Below are 21,054 nucleotides of genomic sequence, written 5' to 3'. Positions count from 1 at the left end.
CACAGCTGGTAAAGTAACTGGCGGGATGCAGGTGGTGCTATGGGTTAAACCACAGAGCCTAGGACTTGCCGATCAGAAGGTCGGTGGTTCGAATTCCCGTGATGGGGTGAGCTCCCATTGCTCGGTCCCTGCTCCTGCCAGCCTAGCAGTTTGAAAGCACGCCAAAGTGCAAGTAGGTAAATAGGTACCGCTACTGCGGGAAGGTAAACGGCATTTCTGTGCGCTGCTCTGGTTCGCCAGAAGCGGCTTAGTCATGCTGGCCACATGACCCAGAAGCTGCACAGCAGCTCCCTCGGCCAGTAAAGTGAGATGAGCGCCGCAACCCCAGAGTCGGTCATGACTGGACCTAATGGTAGGGGTCCCTTAACTTTACCTAAAGTAACTGGCACACATGGCAACTGTGAAACACATCTGTAGTTAGTAATAAACATGTTTTATGGACATGATGAAAAGTTGTACCTTTGGAGGTCTGGCTGCTCCAGCTTGGTGTCCCCCACCTGTAAATAAATATACAATGATAAATGCATCAGGACTAAAAGCAAACACACCTTGTCTAGTCAGTGTCTGAAGGATACACTGTGAATGACCAAAACAGACCTTCGCATCTTTTCCTGTAAACCTTTCTTACTTTGTCTATAGTGGTGGGAAGGGGGGGTGGACCTGTGAGATTGCCTGTAAAACTAAAAGCCTTTTTTTAAAAAAGGAAAGAGAGCATTGCCAAGCTGAGTAATTTTAAGATCTAGCACAGGAATAAGTCAAATGTGATTTTAATAAGGCTGCCTGCCCTGTCTGTAGTTCTGTGAAGTTTTGCTATGGCCTATTGTTCAGTGTGTGTGTGTGAGGGTGAAGCTTCAGTATTACAAAACAGACAAATGTGAGCATGTGTATAATTCAGTCCTCTATATTGGATTGGGCTCCAACAAATGGAGCTTTGGGCATTGTTTGGCTAAGTCGGTGCAGTGGCTTGGCGTGTTAATTGAACCAAGATGTTTGCAGGCTACCTTCTGCGAGGGAAGACACTGGGAAGCTAACAAATGGGCAAAGGTCCCAGAGTTTAGTGAATCGAAGGGATTGGGTGTTCAGGGGCAAGAGATCAAATGAATGGTGGAGAGTAGGCAATTGAATACAGTGGTACCTCTGGTTAAGAACTTAATTCGTTCCGGAGGTCTGTTCTTAGCCTGAAGCCGTTCTTAACATGAGGTACCACTTTAGCTAATGGGGCCTCCCGCTGCCGCCGTGCGATTTCTGTTCTCATCCTGAGGTAAAGTTCTTAACCCAAAGTACTACTTCCGGCTTAGCGGAGTCTGTAACCTGAAGCATTTGTAACCTGAAGCGTTTGTAACCCAAGGTACCACTGTAAGAGGAATCTGAGGAAGGTGGAGAAGTAGACTGAGGAAAATGAGGGTGGGGAAAACAGGGCATTGATGCAGGAAAGGGATTCTGTAAAAACTCAACAGTGCTTAGGTTCAATTTGTCTAACCTTCTTTGAAAGTTGGCATGTTCATACACTATATTGATATGCACTTAGACATTCAATGCCAAATCCAGTGTGTGGAATTACATCACCTGCGCCCGACCTTCCTACTGCCTCACCACTCTCCTTAGCAACCCTGGCATTGGGAAGCGAGGTGAGTGATGCCACCCTGCTGCCCATGCCACCCTGCCAACCACTATTGATTAACTGGCTGATATCTCTCCTTAATAAAGTAGGTGACGCTTGGATGGTCTTTGCTATCAAGTGTCAACATGAATTATCGTGCCCTTTTAAGAATCAGTGACAGATGGCAAGTGCAAGAAGTCTGCTACAGCCATCGATCTCAGAAAACAAACCAGAGAATATGCAGGCAGCCTTCCTGAGACAATTTAGCTGACTATCAGGCAGGGACAACTGGTCGCCCTGCTAATCCAACCCTGAACTATTTACTGCAGCTGAATGTTACAGGAGATTGTAACTCAGCATGAGACTCTTAATCTCAGGGTCAAAAGATTCCTGCATTGAAGGGGTTTGGACTCAATGACCCTTGTGGTCCCTTCCACTCTATGATTCTATGAAGTCCTGAGAATAACTGATTTGGGGTTTACATGTGGATTTTGTGTTTTGCTCTGCCAGTTTTCCTGGTTCTGTAACAGGTCATCAAATACTGAGCGGAAGGGCCATAGCTCAGTGGCAGAATATCTGATGTGCATGCAAAGCCTACTGTCAGAAGCAGGATATGCCTCTCAAAACCAGTCGCAGGGAAACATCATTGGAGAGAGGACTCTTGCGCTCATGTCCCAGAGGAATTTGCTTTTGCCACAGTGCGAAGAGGATTCTGGATTAAGGTGGCCTCTGGGCTAGAAGATGACTCAGATTTTTGCCGCAGTATTCTTTCTGGACAGAGGCAAGGAGGCTGAAGTGAAACCGTCAGAAAGGAGAACACAGCAGTAGCCAGAATGAGGGGCACAGGGAAAGAGCCACACACACACACACACACACACACACACACACACACACATATATATATGCAATGTAAAGGGGGAGGCTGCTACAAACTTGGTGATGGTATTCCTGTCTTCGACTGTTCGACTGGGACACGTTCCCCCCACCCACGCAAGTTGGTGTCTCCCAGGAAAGGGGTAGCTGGCACCAGGACTGGGATGCCCAGTTAGGGGTACGGTAGGCTGTCCAGGATTCAAGGCCACTCTGCCCACTCACCCTCTTTATCTTTGCACGGTTTGAGAGGAAGGAGCCATGGGGCTTGGAGCTTCATGGCTTTTAGCATTCTTTTGTTGGAAGCTGCCCAGAATGGCTGGGGAAGCACAGCCAGATGGGCAGGGTAAAAATAATAAATTGTTGTTGTTGTTGTTGTTGTTGTTGTTGTTTAAACTTCTGCCCACTGCCACGTCTTAGTCCAACCAGCCGATCCACTTATAACCAACTGGTTGGTGCAGATCAGCTGGGTGGCCCATCTGACTACAGCCAGATGATCAGTGGTAAAGGGAGATGCTGCGCAACTTAGTGACGGACTGACTATGAAACAAAGGAGACAATAAATACAAGGCTTCATGCCCATTCAACAGGTTCCATCACCATAATCGACCTGTTCACACATTGGATGGAACACATGTGCAGCCTGCTTCTCTACACATGTACAAGTCTTTGTGGGAAAAGAATGTACGCCCATTGATTTGCATACTCAACCGCTGCGTGCAGAGGCACACAGACTGTGTTCTTGTTGAATATGGCACATGAATGTGCAGCTCCACTTTTTTTGCACAGGTGTGAATGCCACTTTTGGCAATGGAAAAAATGAGCATATTAGAAGGGCTTGGTTTGAGAAGCTGATGGAAAAGATAGGCAGAGATACAGAAATGCTTGCTGCAGATCAAGCAGCTATTGAAGGCACAGTTACAGGAGCCAGCTCAGAAGTTGGCAACCCTAATGCTGGGGACAGGAGGTGGAACAAACCACCCATGGAACATGGGGGGGGCACTTTTAAATTTTATTTTCTATACTAAACTATAACCTCACACCATAGTCAACATCATTCAAATTAAATACAGTTTTGCTGAAGACCATGTTACCTTTGATCCCTTTTCCAATAGCGCTCAACGTTATACTCACATTTCCAAAACCTGCAATAGCAGCAACTGCTTTAATGTCCGATGGACTCAAAGTATGAACTGTAGAGATAAAATGTGGACTGCAGGTTAGAAAAATAACAGTTTTCCAAATGTCTATTTGCATTAAACAAATTGGAAGCAATGTGTAAGAAGCCACAATTCATATTTAGCATTTGTATCGGGTTTTTTGAAAAGGTTTTTCACAAAACTGTAAGAGCTTGGTAGATCTTTAGCATTGCGCTTATTCTTTAAGTCTAAGTGTGTGTGTGCACATGCTTGCTTGCTTGCTGACCTTATGACTAGCACTGAAGACTACTTAAATGAATGAAGTGGTAACTATTTTTAGCTGCTTTTATGCTGTTTGTAAATTGCCTTGAGACACATCATGTAAGAGGTTATCCATAAATCAATTAATTAATACACAAGTACACACATATATTAATCCCACACTCAAAGTATCCATTTCTTTGACATCCAGAAAAGTGAACCAAGAACTCTGAAATATATTACCAAATTCTCCCCACCACCACCAAATTGTTGAGAAATAAAGTTCCATTATATCTTATTTTCATATGGTCTGACTGTTGTACATTATATACAGTGCAGTCCTGCACATGTCTACTCAGAAATAAGCCCTATTATGTTAAATGGAACATATTCTCAGGTACACGTGTGAAGGACTGTAGCATAACAGTTTAAAAAGTTTGTCCAAGCTTCCATACACACCATACGTTTAAAGCACACCCCCCCCCCAAAAAAACACCCTAGTAACTGTATTCCTAATAGCACCCTTAACAAACTACACAACAAACTACACAAACAAGCTACCTAATAGCACCCTTAACAAACTACAGTTCCTCCCCAGCACCCTTAACAAACTACAGTTCCTAGGATTTTATAATGGGGGGGGGGGGCTGCATGCTGTGTATATAGTCTAAGACTTGGGAGGGGAAAGTAAGCATAACTCCCAAATTTCGTATTCAACTCAGTGAATGTCTTCTTCTGCTCTAAATATGTATTTCAAAGACAGATACCTGAAGATGAAGATGAGTGAGGGGAACTTAGCGTCTTGCAGGAGAAATGCAAAGACTGAAAGAAGAAACAAGCATTTTAGAAACAAAATTTACTGCCTAGGTAAGGCAGTAAAAGGAACCAAGACATGGTTATAGAGGAGCTTTCTGAGAGCTCTCTTTCCCCGAAATAAAAAAAGAAGACCACATCATTATGAAATACAATATCATTTTTGGAAAGTAAGAGGCAGCAATATGGCCGCCCACACTCTGTAAGTCAAATATTTGCTGTTACTTTCCACACACATTTTAAAAAGGTACTCTCTCTTTCCAGTCTGAATTTGGAAGTTCTGTCTCCCATAAGACCCACGTCTTTTCCAGCTGTGCTTTAGAAAAGCTGTGTGGTCTCTCTGAGGTTCCATTCAGTGGTGAGGAAAGAAAATAAGAAGCCTTGAAAACTCTCCAGCCACTAGACTGTGGGGTAGACCTTCCTGGTCATTGGGAGACATGTAGAGTCAAGGAATGATGTCTCGTGGTGAAATGGGATCCTCAGCTGTTCTGAGGACCCTCTCCTTCCCTGGAACATCTTTCTCTGAGTCAAGGTGGATCCTTCTCCCTCCAGTCAAGGCCTTGCACTATAGCTATATCTGTATCCAATGAAAAGTAGAGACAGCACACAACCCTAAGACCCTGGTGTGGGTGGGTCTCGTAGAACATGTCGTAGAACTTCACGTTCTTAGAACATAAAGTTCTATGATAGGAGATGATCCTGTAACATTTCCTCATTCCCTTTCAGCAGCTGAGGCTTGGTATTGTAGCTCTGAAGAGGTCTCGACAGAGGGGCTGTCATCTATGCATGCAAACCTAAGACTGCATGCATAACCTAAGACAGAATTGCAGGCAAGAGCAATTGCTGGGCTTGGGCCTCAAGTGGAAAACTAAGTTTTAAGAAAGCCTAAGTTCGTAAAGTCTGAGAAACATCAATTACTCCTTTCTTCCTGCCATCATGCAGAAACAGGTACTTGCCTCAGTTTCCATTTCTTCCTTCGTATCATTCTTGGGTGTCAGAACATGAGCTGCAGTACCTAGAAGACGAAGAAATATAGGTTTTGTTTTATTTCCTTGCTCCCCCCCCCCCCCCCCCGCAATCTATGGCTGTTGATGCATATGGCTGCCTTATTTTTGTGAATTTATGCATTCATTTGCAAATGTCAGAGGCATTTTTAACACTAGTAAATCACAGGATACAAACAGAGAGGGTAAACATGTGCATATAGCTAAATAACAGCCTGCGTATTTTTCACTGTATTTCAAGTAGAGACGACCCTAAGATTTCAATCATTTCCTTGGAGTAAGCTCCATTGAACTTAATGAGGCTAACGTATGACTGGACATGCATAGGATTCCACTGCAAACTATTATCTGAAGAAGGAAAAAGGACAGTTGTGCTGTAAAAATTGGACCTAGAAAGAATAATTTGTCTAACCCAGAGATAGGGAACCAGCTGCCCAGTCATCATCTTTGGCTTGGACTGATGGGAACTGGTGGAGTCCAGCAAAATCTGCAGAACCGTAAATTCCTCATTCCTAGTCTAAAGAAAAACGTTATAATTCTGTCAGGTAACTCTGATTTTGAACTTTTAATAGCAAAATTGCTTAGATGATTTGGTATGCATGGTGCTATTTATTTGAGTATATCCACACTTCAAATCCAGTGGTAATTCAAACTCCTGATGGGGAAAGCAGCTATCAGCAATCTGCCCCCATGGTCACAGGCAACATGTCCCTGCTCTTCCGCCTTACAACACACAGACATCCATCTTGGATATAGAGAAATTTTTTTTGGGGGGGGGGAGTGGTAAGATTTAGGTTAAGGAATGACAAAGGAGGAAAGGGTAAAATACCTTATTCCCAAAGCATCACTTCCTCAGGCTTCAAAGTAGCTACAGCATACATCAAATTAGTTCCAAGAAAGAAGGGAAGTGGGAGATCCTAATCATAGATCTCTTTCCCTGCACCTCCAATGTCTGATACGGCCCTTGTCTACAGATCCTAAATTGCCATTCATCTTCTTGGTTCCAGAGGCTTTGGTTTTTGTTCTGTCTTTTTCAATTGATTATTGGAGGTCCCAATACAAGTGGTTCCTCCAGACAACCTGCTTATTGACCATTCATCCTGATTTGTTTACACGGAGGTTATATGTCCCCCTGTCAATCAGTCACTGTTCTACACCTTGTTGTGCAGATAGTTCCCCACCACTTTCCTAACTGCAAACCCACCAAAATTTAAAAACAATTGTGTTCTACCAGAGCACTGTCATCTACCTTATTTGCACAAACATAGCCCCTCGCCCCAGACATCCTTTTTATTGTGCATGATGATTTGTGCTCATTATGGTATGGGGGGGGTGATACTCAGTCCTACTTTCAGTATTGTCTGAACCTGCAAAGGTTTCAGAGCAGACATACAGCTTCATTTCCAATCAATGCATGTCTCTTAACTCCCTGCTGAAATCCTGTAACTTTTCACACTGCAAACATTCCAAATTTTGTTTGCTTTTTTGTTCCACCCTTGTTGTACTATAGCACCACAGTGTCCTTCTAGACAGCAGAAATGTGTAACACTGAAGAAGCATTGCAGAATTAGTGTAGTCGTAGTACTTATGCACCCTTCATCCAAGGTCCTAGTGTGCGTTGCAACAATTAAGCCACCATGTTAAAAATGGTTTAAAACGATTTGCAATCACAGAAATAAGCTGGGTCCTAAAAATATTCATATCAAGTGTCAGATTCAGGGTAAAGAGATATGTTGCGTGAACAAAGCAAAATGATGAGTGGTCAGTCTAGTATCAATTCACTGCTAATGCACTATTATCACATCAAATCCTCCTTGTGATCAACTCCTGCTCATAAACCTTTGTCCCCACTATAGAAGGATGTGTGGATCCAGAATTGGCCTCCACAGTCATTTACAGACACACCACTAAGACTGTGTTCATGGAAAACAATCTTACCCAGTCACAAGTGATTGCCGAGAGAGAGAGAGAGAGAGAGAGAGAGAGAGAGAGAGAGAGAGATCTTATAGAATGCACCTGCCCACTGAAAACCCTACCTCAGTCTGGAGGACCCCCTAAACATGATATGCGAGTGAATCCCTCCTGCAAAATAGCAAGTCTGGAGGTGACCAAGGCATCATATCTAGAACAAGTCTGGAGGTGATAAGGGCCTTACCTAAGACAAAAACCAACAGGAGGGAGAATGCCAGCTTCTTCATGCTTCGTTCCTTCCTTTATGAATGAACGCTCCTGGAAAGGTGTGAGTTTTGATTTACAGCAACCTATGCGTGGTCATGAAACGGTCTCGTCTTCTGACTGCTTTTTATACCTTGGTGAGCAGATAACTCAGCTGTCATAAATTTTATTGCCCTTTTCGCCATTGAGAAAGAAGGCTATGGGAGCAAAATGATAAAATATTAACATTTCAATGCCACTGCTTAATGTACTTTACACATTGTTACATCCTAAAAGGAGGAGGAGGAGAGAAGAAGAAGAAGAAGAAGAAAGAGAGAGAGAGAGAGAGAGAGAGAGAGAGAGAGAGAGAGAGAGACTGAGACTAATTTGCCCTTCAAATGCAGGCAGGAACTGCTTTGCAAATTCCCTTTTTCTGTGTGTCAGTATCCCATAATATGCCCATCCCATAAATCCACACATGCTGCATTCATTACACTGCTCTGCTCACCTGTATTTGAAAACTTCTTCATAATGGTACCAAGCTGTTTGATGCCAAGCTGCATTTGCATATCTCATTAGATGTTAAAAGAAAGATAAACCCTATACAGGATTTGTAAATCCCCAGGCACAGATATAAAAGTGAACTCTTGAAAAGTCTGCCTTGCTTATCTTAATGAGGTAAAGGAAGTGAGCTCTTGCAAGGAAGTCTCCTTTGCATGGCAGTCCTGCAGGGTTTAACAGCACTTAAGCAGAAGGGAGGGCCTGTTTTATCAGCAGCAACAGCGCTGTGCTTGCCAAAGGAGACCAGTAATAGTTCTGCCATGCGAATTATTTATTTACTCGATTTTATTCATCCTCTTTATTTATCCCACCTTTCCACCAAGGAGCTCAGGATATTGCTAATGGCTTTCCCACTCCCCGGTGCGTCTTTCACAACAACCCTTCAAGGTAGGTGAGGCTGAGAGACAATAACTGGCCCTGATCACCCAGTGAGCTTCATGGCCTTCTCAGTAGTGGCTCCCGCCCTGTGGAACACCCTCACATCAGATGTCAAGGAAATAAACAACTATCTGACTTTTAGAAGGCATCTGAAGGCAACCCTGTATTGGGAAATTTTTAATGTCTAATGTTTTACCATTGTTTAATGTGTTGTAAGTCACCCAGAGTGGCTGGGAAACCCTACCAGATGGGTGGGGTATAAATTTAAATTTTTTCATTATTATTATTATTATTATTATGGCTGAGCAGGGATTGGAACCCAAATCTCCCAAGTCCTGGTCCGACACTCTAATAAAGGTAAAAGGTAAAGGACTCCTGGACGGTTAAGTCCAGTCAAAGGCGACTATGGAGATGTGGCACTCATCTCGCTTTCAGGCCAAGTGAGCTGGCATTTGTCCACAGACAGCTTTCTGGGTCATGTGGCCAGCATGACTAAACTGCTTCTGGGGTAGTGGAACACTGTGACAGAAACCAGAACGCACAGAAACACCGTTTACCTTCCCACCGCAGCGGTACCTATTTATCTACTTGTACTGGTATGCTTTCGAACTGCTAGGTTAGCAGGAGCTGGGACAGAGCAACAGGAGCTCACGCCGTCACAGGGATTCGAACTGCCAACCCAAGAGGCTCTGTGGTTTAGACTACAGTTCCACCCGCATCCGTATTCTAATTAATACCGCATACTGGCTCAGATGCAGCAATGCCTGCCTTGTCTTAATATAACCCAGAATCATACAGTGGTAAGGTGAACACTTATATGTATTCAATATACCAAAAGTATGACATTAAGAATAAATGTTAACAATAAAAATGTGCTAGCAAGCCAATTGCAAAAAAAAGTTACAGGAATGCTTCACAACTGCAAAATTATTTCTACGTTGATCAGGTTGTTTCAAGAGTTCTTAATCACAAGCATAACCTAAGTAGGCGCCACTGCTAAGTTAACCACTAGGTTAAGGTTTTAAAACATTAACTCAATGCAGAGAAGCCAGAGGACTTGGTGGCACAGCTGCATTGCCATAAAAGTTCCTCTTAATATTCCCTGAGATCATCTACAAATAAGGGACTAGCTCAGGGCATTTGACACCTGCGGAAAAGTGCAATAGGGGGTGTGTGGGCCCCCATCCCATTCAATGCGCAGAAGCCAAAACACAACAGGCAGTCGAATCTTACTTCAGCACTGACAACCAGACAACATCCCTGCACAGGGCAGGACACACAAATCTTTCCATCCTCCACTACCTCACCAGAGCTTGCTCAGTGCCTGCTTGCTGCACACTCAAACAAATGTTCCATGCAGCAGCAGCACCAGAGTGCATCATAAGAGCAAAGCATTGCAGATGCACTAGGGATGGGTGACTTTATCAGCTTCACTTTCCCTCAGTTTTTCATTTTCCCAGTCTTAAGTTCTGCATACTTCTACATCCATTTGCAATTTTTTAAAGAAAAGTCCAGACACTGGAGAGAGGGGCCCCCCACTCATTTTTCCTCTGGCACAGAGCCACGTCCTTTGTTACCTTGATGGCCCGTGCTTAGGGTGCCATTACCAAGAAGCTGGCCCGGCTATTCTAGCAATTGAATCCTCCATTCGGTTTTAGCCCTGGCTGGATTCAGGAATTATAAGGGACTCAGGCATACAGCCTAACCCCATCCCCAACTCACAATGCTACATATTTTTGCAAAGCAATTTGCTCTAGAATATGCATTTTTGCATGTCATTTTCACTAATATATATTCATTTCTAGGCATACTTTACCCCAGTCAATGCATTATCTGGCTGGAAAACAGCACTGAAAATTCAGAGAACTGCGAATTTTGAAGAACGACTGTTTTGTTTCTTGTATTGTTCCAGTAAGCACAAATTAGGTAAGCTTACCTTTAAAAGTGAACTTGGTTTAATTTCTCCCCCATCCCTAATGTACACCCAGAATTCCTTCTGAGATGCATGTCCACTTACTTTCCCAACAATGCTGTCTGCAATGTAGCAGACAGTGTTCTTCGTCCTTGGGTGCCCAGATGTTATTGGACTACAACTCCCATAATCCCTCACCAGAAGATGAAGATGAAGTTGATACCCCTCCTTTTGCCCTGATGGGACTCAAGGTAGCTTCCAGCTCAGCCAGTGGCATGGATGATGGGAGTTGTAGTCTATCAACATCTGAAGACCCAGCATTGAAGAATACTTAACATTGAAGAAGACAATAACTGGGCAACACAGGCAGCTGGCCTGCCCAGGCTAGCAACAAGCAAGCATCACTGCTGCTAGGAGGATGGGAACAACTGATGGGGGACGTGTCTCCCCCACCCAAGCTTCCACACTCTGCCTAATGGTGGGGCCAGCCTTGTGGCTGGAAGGTGGAGGAAGTGGAGGTGGTACTTACATTTCAGCATTTCCATCCAATGGGTCATTCGCCGTCTTCTGAACTCTTCTCCCAAGGATGCAATGAAATGCACTGCCTCAGCTGTGTAGCATAGGAAGCTGGAGCCATGTCATTTACCCAGCTTCTTCGTCTTCTTGCACCATTGCTTTTTGGGTCATCATGGGAAGATTCAAGTCTGTTTTGCCTTGATGGACATTGGGAGGGCCAACATGCTCAACAGAAGTGGAGATTATACAGAACATCTCAGGGGAAAGCTGGAGGGTCATCCCGCCGCCCTGACCCACCCACCTCCCCCTGCCCCCTGCTGTGGTAATACGGTCTATCCATGCAGTGTGCTGCTTTGGAGCTAGTAAAAGCTTTCAGTGCAGGCTGGGGAGTAAATGGATTTAAAATGAAGTGCCTTAGGACAATTCACAACACAGATTTGTTTTCTATAGGCACATCATACAATCTTGGGTCTTAAGTGCTCCAGTGAGGGAAAAGGAAAAATAGAAAGACATATAGCCAACAGAAAGCAACAATCAGACTGCTGTTTATGTGCATACTGAAACCAAAGCGAGTATCCCTGGGCAACTTAAAGATTGGTGGGGTCTCACTAGCACCATATTTTGTGGCCTGCCTAGTTGCCTTATATAAGCAAAGTAAAAATGCAATTTTAAGCTTAAAGAATGGGGAGAAAGGGGAGAAGAAGCACTCTGTCCAATGGTAGGGCTGGCCGTGCCAGTCTTCCCTGAATCTAGCTCTAGATCTGCCTTAGAATCATAGAATCATAGAGTTGCCTTACCTACTCCCCTCCTTACTTTTAGCTTCTATATTTCTGATCCTTTAAAAAGGCCTGCTCCTCAACCCCACTGGGCAGCTAGGCTCCAGATCTTCCTGAAGGAACACCAAAGTGTTGCCTGATGTTCTCTCTGTGCATGTTAAAGGAGCACCTTCTCCCATCGGCAGGCCTTTGCTTCCTTTACAGGCGATGCCTGAGACAGCCCACTGACTATGCCACCAGCTGGAAACATTTCCTTCCCAGTCAATCTATTAGAACAGCAGGTTCCTCACAGCACCCACCTGAGATCCGTATCCTTCCCAGCATGCAGGTGGCGAGGGCAAATGAAGCCAAGAGGAAATGACAAGGGCTTTAGCAACATGATGGATATGGCCCAATAACTGTTCTGTCATTTCCTTTCCCATAACTACTACAAGAAAAAAAGAAGACAGCACAATTTAGGTGGCAAGAAAAAGAAGGGCAGAGCAGTATTTCAAAGCAAAAGGTCTGCTGTAAAATTAGAATTCCAGGGACCAAATATCAAGGCAGTGTAAACACACTCAGGGGCTTAAATATAATAAACCCAGATGGGATTCTATAACCCAGTGAACGTTAGAAGCTTTTGATCCCTTAATTCAATCTTGTGGCATAAAATATATATATATGAGTTTCCTTTCCCTTAACAACAGTACAGCAGCATGGCAGGTACAAGAAGGGATTAAACAGCCCCAAGGCCTTACACCACAACCCCTTTTGAAAATTGCAAATGCGAAAGAAGAAAGTGAGAGGGGGGAGAGGAAAAACAACAACGAGCTCCCATTAAAAATACGAAAAATCCATAAATCCTAATTTAAACACATATAAGACATCCCAAAAGGGACGTGGGTGGTACTGTGGGTTAAACCACAGAGCCTAGGACTTGCCGATCAGAAGGTCGGCGGTTCGAATCCCTGCGACGGGGTGAGCTACCGTTGCTCAGTCCTTGCTCATGCCAACCTAGCAGTGCGAAAGCACGTCAAAATGCAAGTAGATAAATAGGTACTGCTCCGGCAGGAAGGTAAACGGCATTTCCGTGTGCTGCTCTGGTTCACCAGAAGCAGCTTCGTCATCTGGCCATATGACCCGGAAGCTGTACACTGGCTCCCTCGGCCAATAAAGTGAGATGAGCGCCGCAACCCCAGAGTCGGTCACGACTGGACCTAATGGTCAGGGGTCCCTTTATCTTTACCTTTAAGACATCCAAATAGCTATTCAAACAAGATAGTTGATTATAAGATGTGGAAAGGACAGGGAAATCTTGAGACGACTGAGTGGTTATATTCTTCCAGCCTTGACGGCTCACAGGAGCAATAGGAACCTAGGAAGCTGCCTTAAACTGACTCAGACTCTTGGGTCCATCTTGATAGCTCAGCTGGTTAGGGTGTGGTGCTGATAACACCAAGGTTGCAGGTTCAATCCCTGTATGGGACAGCTACATATTCCTGCATTCCAGGGGGTTGGACTAGATGATCCTCAGGGTCCCTTCCAACTCTAGAATTCTATGAATCCAAGAGTGCAATATTTTTTCTACCCTGACTGGCAGCCGTTCTCCAGGGTTTTACAGACAGTGTTCTCTCTCAGCCCTCTGAGTTTATGGCCCTTCCCCACTTTTGCTATACATCTCTTAGTCCCCACCATGCAGGAATACTGTTTGTGGTTCATTCCACATCACAACCTCTCCCCATTTCCATCTTTCCACCTCTGCAGTGGTTTTTGTTTAACTTAAAAGGGGTGGGTGGGAATGGCTAACGTGATGAAGCAACTCCTCCCAATGCAGAAAAGTTGCACCATTTGGGACTTCTTGTTTTAGAGGAAATGTAAGAAGTGACATGATAGAAGTTTATAGAATTATTCATGGCATGGAAAGAGAAAAGTATTTTTCTCCCTCGTTCTTATAACATTAGAACTCCAATGAAGCTGAACTGCGCCAGGCAAAAACATTCCTTTTCTCTTTGGCCTTTGGCTAATTAAACAACCCATGGCCTTTTAAACTGCGTTGGTATTGCTTTTGTTTGTTATTATGGTATGTATTTTTGTGCTTTTATATTGTAAACGGCTCTGTGATCCTCAGATGAAGGACAGTATAAATTTTTTAACAACAACAACAACAGTTCAGGACACATAAAAGAGAGCAGATCTGGAAGGTTCTGCGTGCTTTGCTAAGCTTAGGTTGTCATGGTAGATAGGTCAAGTCGAGGCCCTGTTTGTGTCTCCATGGCTCAAGTTATTTATTTTGGATTTATTTTTTACACCACCTCACTCTTGGCTTAAGCGGAGCTCCCGTGGAAACGAAAAACAACTGGAAAATAAAAACATAGACAGGCCCTTGTCCTGGCTGGCAGTACAAGAGGAGCCTTGCTGGATCACGCCAAAGGCCGATTTAGTCCAGTAACGTTTTCTCCCCCGTAGATCTGTGGCAGCTAAATGTAAAAATGGTAGCTCCGTCCTTAATATCTTCACTCTAGAAACTAATTTCTATCTGGCTTATTTTTATTTTAACTGCGAAGGAAAATATCCTCCAGTAACCGAACAGAAGTGAAATCATAAGAACTTTACTGCCATCTGCTGGACACAATGACAGAATTCTATGCACCTCCAACAAGTTTTATTATTACAGTGGTACCTCTGGTTAAGAACTTAATTCGTTCCAGAGGTCCGTTCTTAACCTGAAGTACCACTTTAGCTAATGGGGCCTCCCGCTGCCACCGTGCCACCGCCGCATCATTTCTGTTCTCATCCTGAAGCAAAGTTCTTAACCCAAGGTACTATTTCTGGGTTAGCGGAGTGTGTAACCTGAAGCATATGTAACCTGAAGCGTCTGTATCCCGAGGTACCACTGTATTATATATTATTCACCTCGGGGCCTATGCGCACCAAGTTGAATCTCACACATTGCATCTATCTGATTGCAAACACCTATGTTTTCTGGAGTGGAGAGCTGGGTGGAGTGGGAGGCAGAACAATGGTAAAGATTTTCCAAGCTTGCAGAGTAAAAGAATGTCCCTATTTTCACCAGATAAATGTTGCAGGGTTTGGTAAAGGTAAAGGGACCCCTGACCATTAGGTCCAGTCGCAGATGACTCTGGGGCTGCGGCGCTCATCTCGCTTTACTGGCCGAGGGAGCTGGCGTACAGCTTCCAGGTCATGTGGCCAGCATGACTAAGCCACTTCTGGCAAACCAGAGCAGCGTATAAAAACGCCGTTTGCCTTCCCGCCGGAAGTAAACGTCTACTTGCACTTTGACGTGCTTTCGAACTGCTAGGTTGGCAGGAGCAGGGACCGAGCAACAGGAGCTCACCCCGTCGCAGGGATTCGAATCGACTCCTGAGCCATCTAAAGGCAGCCCTGTATAGGGAGGTTTTTTATGTGTTTTAATATATGTTGGATGCTGCCCAGAGTGGCTGGGGCAACCCAGTAAGATGTGTGGGGTATAAATAGTAAAATGTTCACTACGGAATGGGACATCCCTATTTTCATCAGAGAAATGTTGGAGGGTGTGAGGGAAGCAGCAACACACAATCAGAATGAATGCTCAATAAAGACCAGCCATAGATTTGCCAACACATGCACTTCGTGCAAGCAAATCAGGATGAACATTGAATTAATTTGAAAGTACAATGAGGCATGGCCAACCTGGAAGACTCTGCAGCTATTTGGTGGCCATTTATTACTTATATGTCTCATGATAAAAAAAACACACACATATGTACCAAAGCCCCTAGATGTTGTTTGGAATCACATGTAACTTATCTCTCTACTTATTTATGATTTCCCCTTCCTATTGAGTTCTATCTTTGTGTTTCAGTCTTGCTTATAGACAGATTTAATACACCAGCTGTATGCTACTATATCATCGATGAATAATCCCATTCTTGCCCAGTTTTCCTTGGATCCTTTGTATCATGACCCGTGTTACTCATGGTTCTATACCCTTATTACTTTTTATATTTGCATTCGTTATTAATAGAAGAAGAAAAGAAAAGAAGGGTGAATACTGAATAAACTGCTTGTGTGGAGGAGCCCTTAATATACTTCCGCCTCTGCAACTGCATAGAAATCATTGTGACCCAGCTCCTAGCAAGTGACTCTGATCCCGAGAACACTTGGATGGGTTGATTCTCAACCAATTTCCTCCATCAGTTTAACTGTAAATTGCCTCGGGACGCCTCATAGGAAGCAATTCATAAACGAAATAAATTATTCTTATTTCAATGGGACTTAATCATAGTAATCTAAACCAACCTGTTTTTGAGGGAGGCAGGGATGTGTGTTGTGCTCCTTGAGGTATCACTTAAGCAAAAGCAACCATAGATGAAATCCTGGGCAGTCTTATTTTGGCATAAACGTGTAGATAGGAGTATACTTATGTGGGAGTAATCTTGTGCAGGGTTGCTTAGGAAATCAGCTACTGTTTTCTCTCTGACAAGAAGGAGCAAAATTACGTGACCTCAAAGATGCAGCTCACTTGTGTGCAAGATATAATCATCATCATCATCATCATCATCTTATGGTGGTGATTGTGATGATGGTGGTGGTGATTGTGATGATGTATTATTATTGTTATTCATTGTGTTGACAGCCCTTTCTGGTTAGATGCATTTTCTGTGATTGGCCAATTCTCTGTGACATTTCTGATTTTATATTTTTCTTTAGTGCAATTTTATATTTGCTGTACACAGCTTAGATATTTAATCCACTTTATGTGTTCTACTGGGGTGACAGAGCTCTTTAATTGCACAAACCCAAATTTCTGGTATGCACCTGAATTCCTCTCACAAAATAGTGGAACTACCCCAATTGGTTGTTTTCTTGAAAAGGCCTGCAGAGTTTCTAACAATTTTTGCATCTTTGAAAGACAGCTTGTTTCCACTAGAGGTCACCAGATAATTGCTGCATTGCTGTGTTTAATTTCCAAATCACGCTCCCTGCTGAAGTCAAATAGCAACTCTCAAAACAGAAAGAATAAGCGTTCTTAACAAGCTTTAACACAGCCAGGGTTTGGTTTGGTTTTTTAGGCGGGGGCTCATTTATCATTCATGGTCACTTTTTTTTTTTACTTTTTTTTTAAGATCCCCCCTGACTGCATGATGCTTGTGTGGAAATAATCAGTATTGGGCTAGGACAGTGGACAGCAGCAGCCCCAAATCCAGATCTTTAAGGTACCCCCCAATTTAGGCTTCGTCTTCCAGCTCACCACTAAGCTTAGGAACCTGAAGTTGATGGTCTAAGCTGAAACCTGGAGTCCAAGTAACCAACAGCATGCACTGCTCTCTTGCCCAGGCAAAGGCCGATGGCTCCTCAAATTTACACCAACCCAAGTCTGCCTGGCAATCACAGTGGCTGATACTGCCCAGCCCTTTTTCTCCCCTTTGCCCGAAGAGGGGTCCACACCAGCACTGGGAAATCTCTGACCCATGGGCCTAACCCATGGGTGGCCAGGCCTCTGTATTTGGCCCACAAGACCATTTCGGCCAAGCCAGGCCCACCTGCCCTACACCTGGGATCATATGTCTGACACCATGGCTGGTAAAGACATGAGTGGGCTGAAAGAGGAATTGCAGAAAACACCAATCAGCTGATTGTGGGCATCTGCAAAGCCCCCTATCTGCTCAACGCTTTGCAAGCGCCAACCATCAGCTGAGTGCTGGGATTTGCAGAGTCCAAACTTTACAGGAAAATAGTAACTTGTTATTTCTTCTATGAAATCATTTTCATACCACTTTCCCCAAAATTCACACTCAGTTTTTTAAAAAAGCAATCAACTTCATATTTTAAAAACGCCATTAACAGAGTACATTAACAAGCCACAAAGATCTGGATTTGTTTGTTTGTTTCTATACATACATATTTATGTACAAGTTGCCTTCTATTCAGCTAGACTTAACTTCCAGCCCTGCTATGCAGTATATATATAACATGAAGATTGGTGTCTCTCATCCCTACAACTAGATATATTCAAGGTTAATGTAAGAGCCTGAGAAGAGCCCATCTAGTCCAGCATTCTTTTCTGACAGAGAGCATTCCTCCCTCCTGTGATCCCCAGCCACTGCCATTCAGAGGTCTACTGCCTACTATGGTGTAGAAGCCACTGATAGTCTGATCCTCCAGGAATTTGTCTAATCTTCCTTTATAAAGCCAACCGAGTTGTTGGCCATCCCCACACTGAATCCCATCATTTAGCTATGCATTGTCCTTCTAAGAAGGATCTCAGACAATCAAGGGAGGCAGACAACAAAGAAGACACATCCTGATCCCGTTCCAGCTGAACCATCTCCTCCCTCCACGGGGCCAGCTCTGAATCTGTCAGAGGTGTTTTCCTGGGCCAACTCTGTGCGTATGAGGTTGGAGGCACTATTTTACCCTTCACTTTGTGGGCTGGTTCCAGAGAGAAGCATTGAGTGATTGTGCCTTGGTAAATGTGCCAAAGGGCAGCCATTGTGCTATACCTGCTGTCAACGGTCTTTCAGGAGTTAGGTTGGCCATTCCTTCATCACAAAAGTGGCTCCACCTCATGAGTGATTCCTGACAAGGCAGACTGAATATACCTCTGAGGATCTTTGCCTTCTGCCCGGAGCTTGCCTTTCTTGCTGAGCCGCCCAGAGATGATCTGCTCTGCAGGTATCTCTTGTTGAGCTGGACCTTTATTCCACCTTCCTGTCTGCTTGTGGTACACCCTGCGCTAAATTTATGTGGCCGGACCCATGGAAGGCTGGTTTGCAAGGGATTGTGCTTGCTGGTAGGATGGGAGGGGAGAAATAAATAATAGGTATCAAAGAGAAAGGGAAATAATAATACTAATCAGGGTTGATTCATTCCCCTCTGCCTAGTACATAAGCTTGTAGCCATGAGGAAAGCCCTGCCCCACCCCAACAAATGAGGGCAAATCTTGCCTTGTGTTTATATTGTTTCTATGGAGTTCAGTCTCTTTGGGGGTTTTTCCCCCTTGTGTCTCATCATTCAGAGAATTATGATTTTCAACCAGCGGCTTTGTGGTCTGAGGCTGCAACCTAGTCTGGTGAACTATCATAGATCATATATATGCAGCGGTACACTTAGATAATCTTAGACTCTGGTTGTAATGTTCTTACAGGGAGGAAGTTCTTGGGATAGTAATGTGTGTTACTTCATTTACTTCGAAAAGAATAAATTGTGAGGACCTTCATGCTCATTCTGCTGAGTGGGGCCCTGGGCTTTGTCCTGAAGTCCTCCCCTGATGGGCTCAAGAAATGCAGTATGCCCTTTCTCTCTGCCCTGGAAACACCCTCGGTGATATCTCCCCCCCCCGCCCCCCCCCCGGTCTTGTTCTAGTCATAACTGGTGTGGGACATTAAAATCAGTGTTGGCTTGGCATTTGATCTCATCTTAGTGTAACATTCACATTTCTGTAGTGATGGGAGTTGGGCTGGAATCGCTCACATGGCTGGATAATTGTTGAGAGCCTGTTGCTAATCTGACATGACTCACAATGACAGCTTGACACTGTGCTGTCAGGTCACGGATGGTCAACCAGATGTAACATCATGCATGGCACACAGGAGCATACATATATACACACAAACACACCACACACTTTTTCCTGCTTGAACTACATTGCCGAGAATGATTAATTTTCCACAAGGTAGCAATGGATCGTTGACTGTGGCGGTCTGCATTCAAACTTCGATCTGCAGTCAGGAATGAGGATGGCGGCACATCCCCTTCTCCCCTCGTTCGATCTATAAAAAGATGGGAAGGCCTTCGTCCCCTAGGGGTGTTAAGCTTGCAAGTTGCCTGACATTTGTGTGGGGCCTCATTCAGCAAAACATTTCAGCCAGGGCTCAGCAAAGCCCTTTAGCCTGTGCATCTCAGCACGGGGCATTGGCCCTGCTGAAATCAACTGGACGTGAGCGTGTGTCTAAATTTAAATGTGCTTGGTATAAATTCACTTTGTCAAACAGCCTTGGGGAACATTGGGATACTCAGAAGTTTGGACCAATGGGAATCCTGTTTACATTCACATGGGCCTGCGGCTGTGCATGCACAAGCGAGTGTGGTGCATGCAAAGTCCACAATCAGTTTAACTAACCACAAATTATCTATAGCAGATGTTCAGATAATGGAACAGTAATAGGAAAATGATTTATTTATTTTATTCTGAGAACGTGTTTACCACTAAATCAAGATTTTAATCACATGCATGAAATGGACAGTTATGGAGGTTGTTTTTGGAGTCCATTGATAGATGGTTTCCTCCATCCAGTAAAAGCTCTCAAAGTCCATTGTGTGCTGGGGTACTTAGCACAGCCAATCACAGCAATCAAAGCAAAGTACTCTGAAAGTAAGGGCATTAATAGGTACCTAAAGGGCCACGTCACAAATTTGCAGAACATTTGCATATGCTCCTTGATCTGCTGTAAGCTACAAGTGGAATTGCAGTTGCCTTTCCCACACTATCAAGGATATCGTAGTCCCTCATCCCCATATCTTGGTTCCGCCATGTTCCATTCAGAACAGAAGGGGTTAAAGGACAAGCTAGCCTAACACTGCACCCCTGTGCAGTCTTAACTTGGGAGTAAGGCTCATTGAGTACAATGAGCATTATTTCTAAGTAATGATGCATTGGATCAGTCTGCCTAGGTCAGTATCTTGGGCTTGTGCATTGAAACTATGGTGTTCAGTGGGATCCTCCCAGTCCTCGCCCTGTCCTGGTGGTCTCCAAGGCTTTCCAGGCTCAAAAGCCAGAATGCTGAAACTTCCATCTTCTACCATTTCAGGCTGAAGATGGAAGCTTATAGGATCAAATTACCTCCATAGAAAACAATCCCTGCACAAACAAACACAGTTGGTCTAGCTTAGCGTTCTTCTTGATATCAAGTTGGGGACAACTGTCAGGGGAAGTATATGATGGGGACAAACATTAAGGGAAACAGGATTTGCAAAACAAAATGTGTACACTGGGGAAATTTGCAATAGTGATTATTGGGAGAGCTTTGCATTAATATGTGCAATAATGTGCACTAATTTTCACGAGGTTAAAAAAAAACCTTTCCAAACT

The 21,054-nt window shown here is 44.0% G+C and overlaps 1 protein-coding gene and 1 long non-coding RNA gene across 2 annotated transcripts in view; one reads left to right on the top strand and one right to left on the bottom strand.

Moving 5' to 3' along the window:
* The window catches only part of PCARE (photoreceptor cilium actin regulator), a gene marked incomplete at its 5' end in the record, with an annotated part of 409,145 nt that overhangs the window by 387,040 nt on the left and 1,051 nt on the right, over positions 1–21,054 (top strand). The window lies entirely within an intron of this gene.
* LOC309337613 lies at positions 5,640–11,456 on the bottom strand. The gene is made up of 3 exons (XR_014154438.1): positions 11,222–11,456; positions 7,843–8,059; positions 5,640–5,698 (listed from the first exon to the last, which is right to left on the bottom strand). It is a non-coding gene; the product is annotated as an uncharacterized lncRNA (long non-coding RNA).

Source organism: Podarcis erhardii (genome assembly GCF_964252035.2).
Source record: "Podarcis erhardii genome assembly, chromosome: 3".
NCBI lineage: Eukaryota > Metazoa > Chordata > Lepidosauria > Squamata > Lacertidae > Podarcis > Podarcis erhardii.
This window is presented reverse-complemented; position numbering and strand designations above follow the sequence as displayed.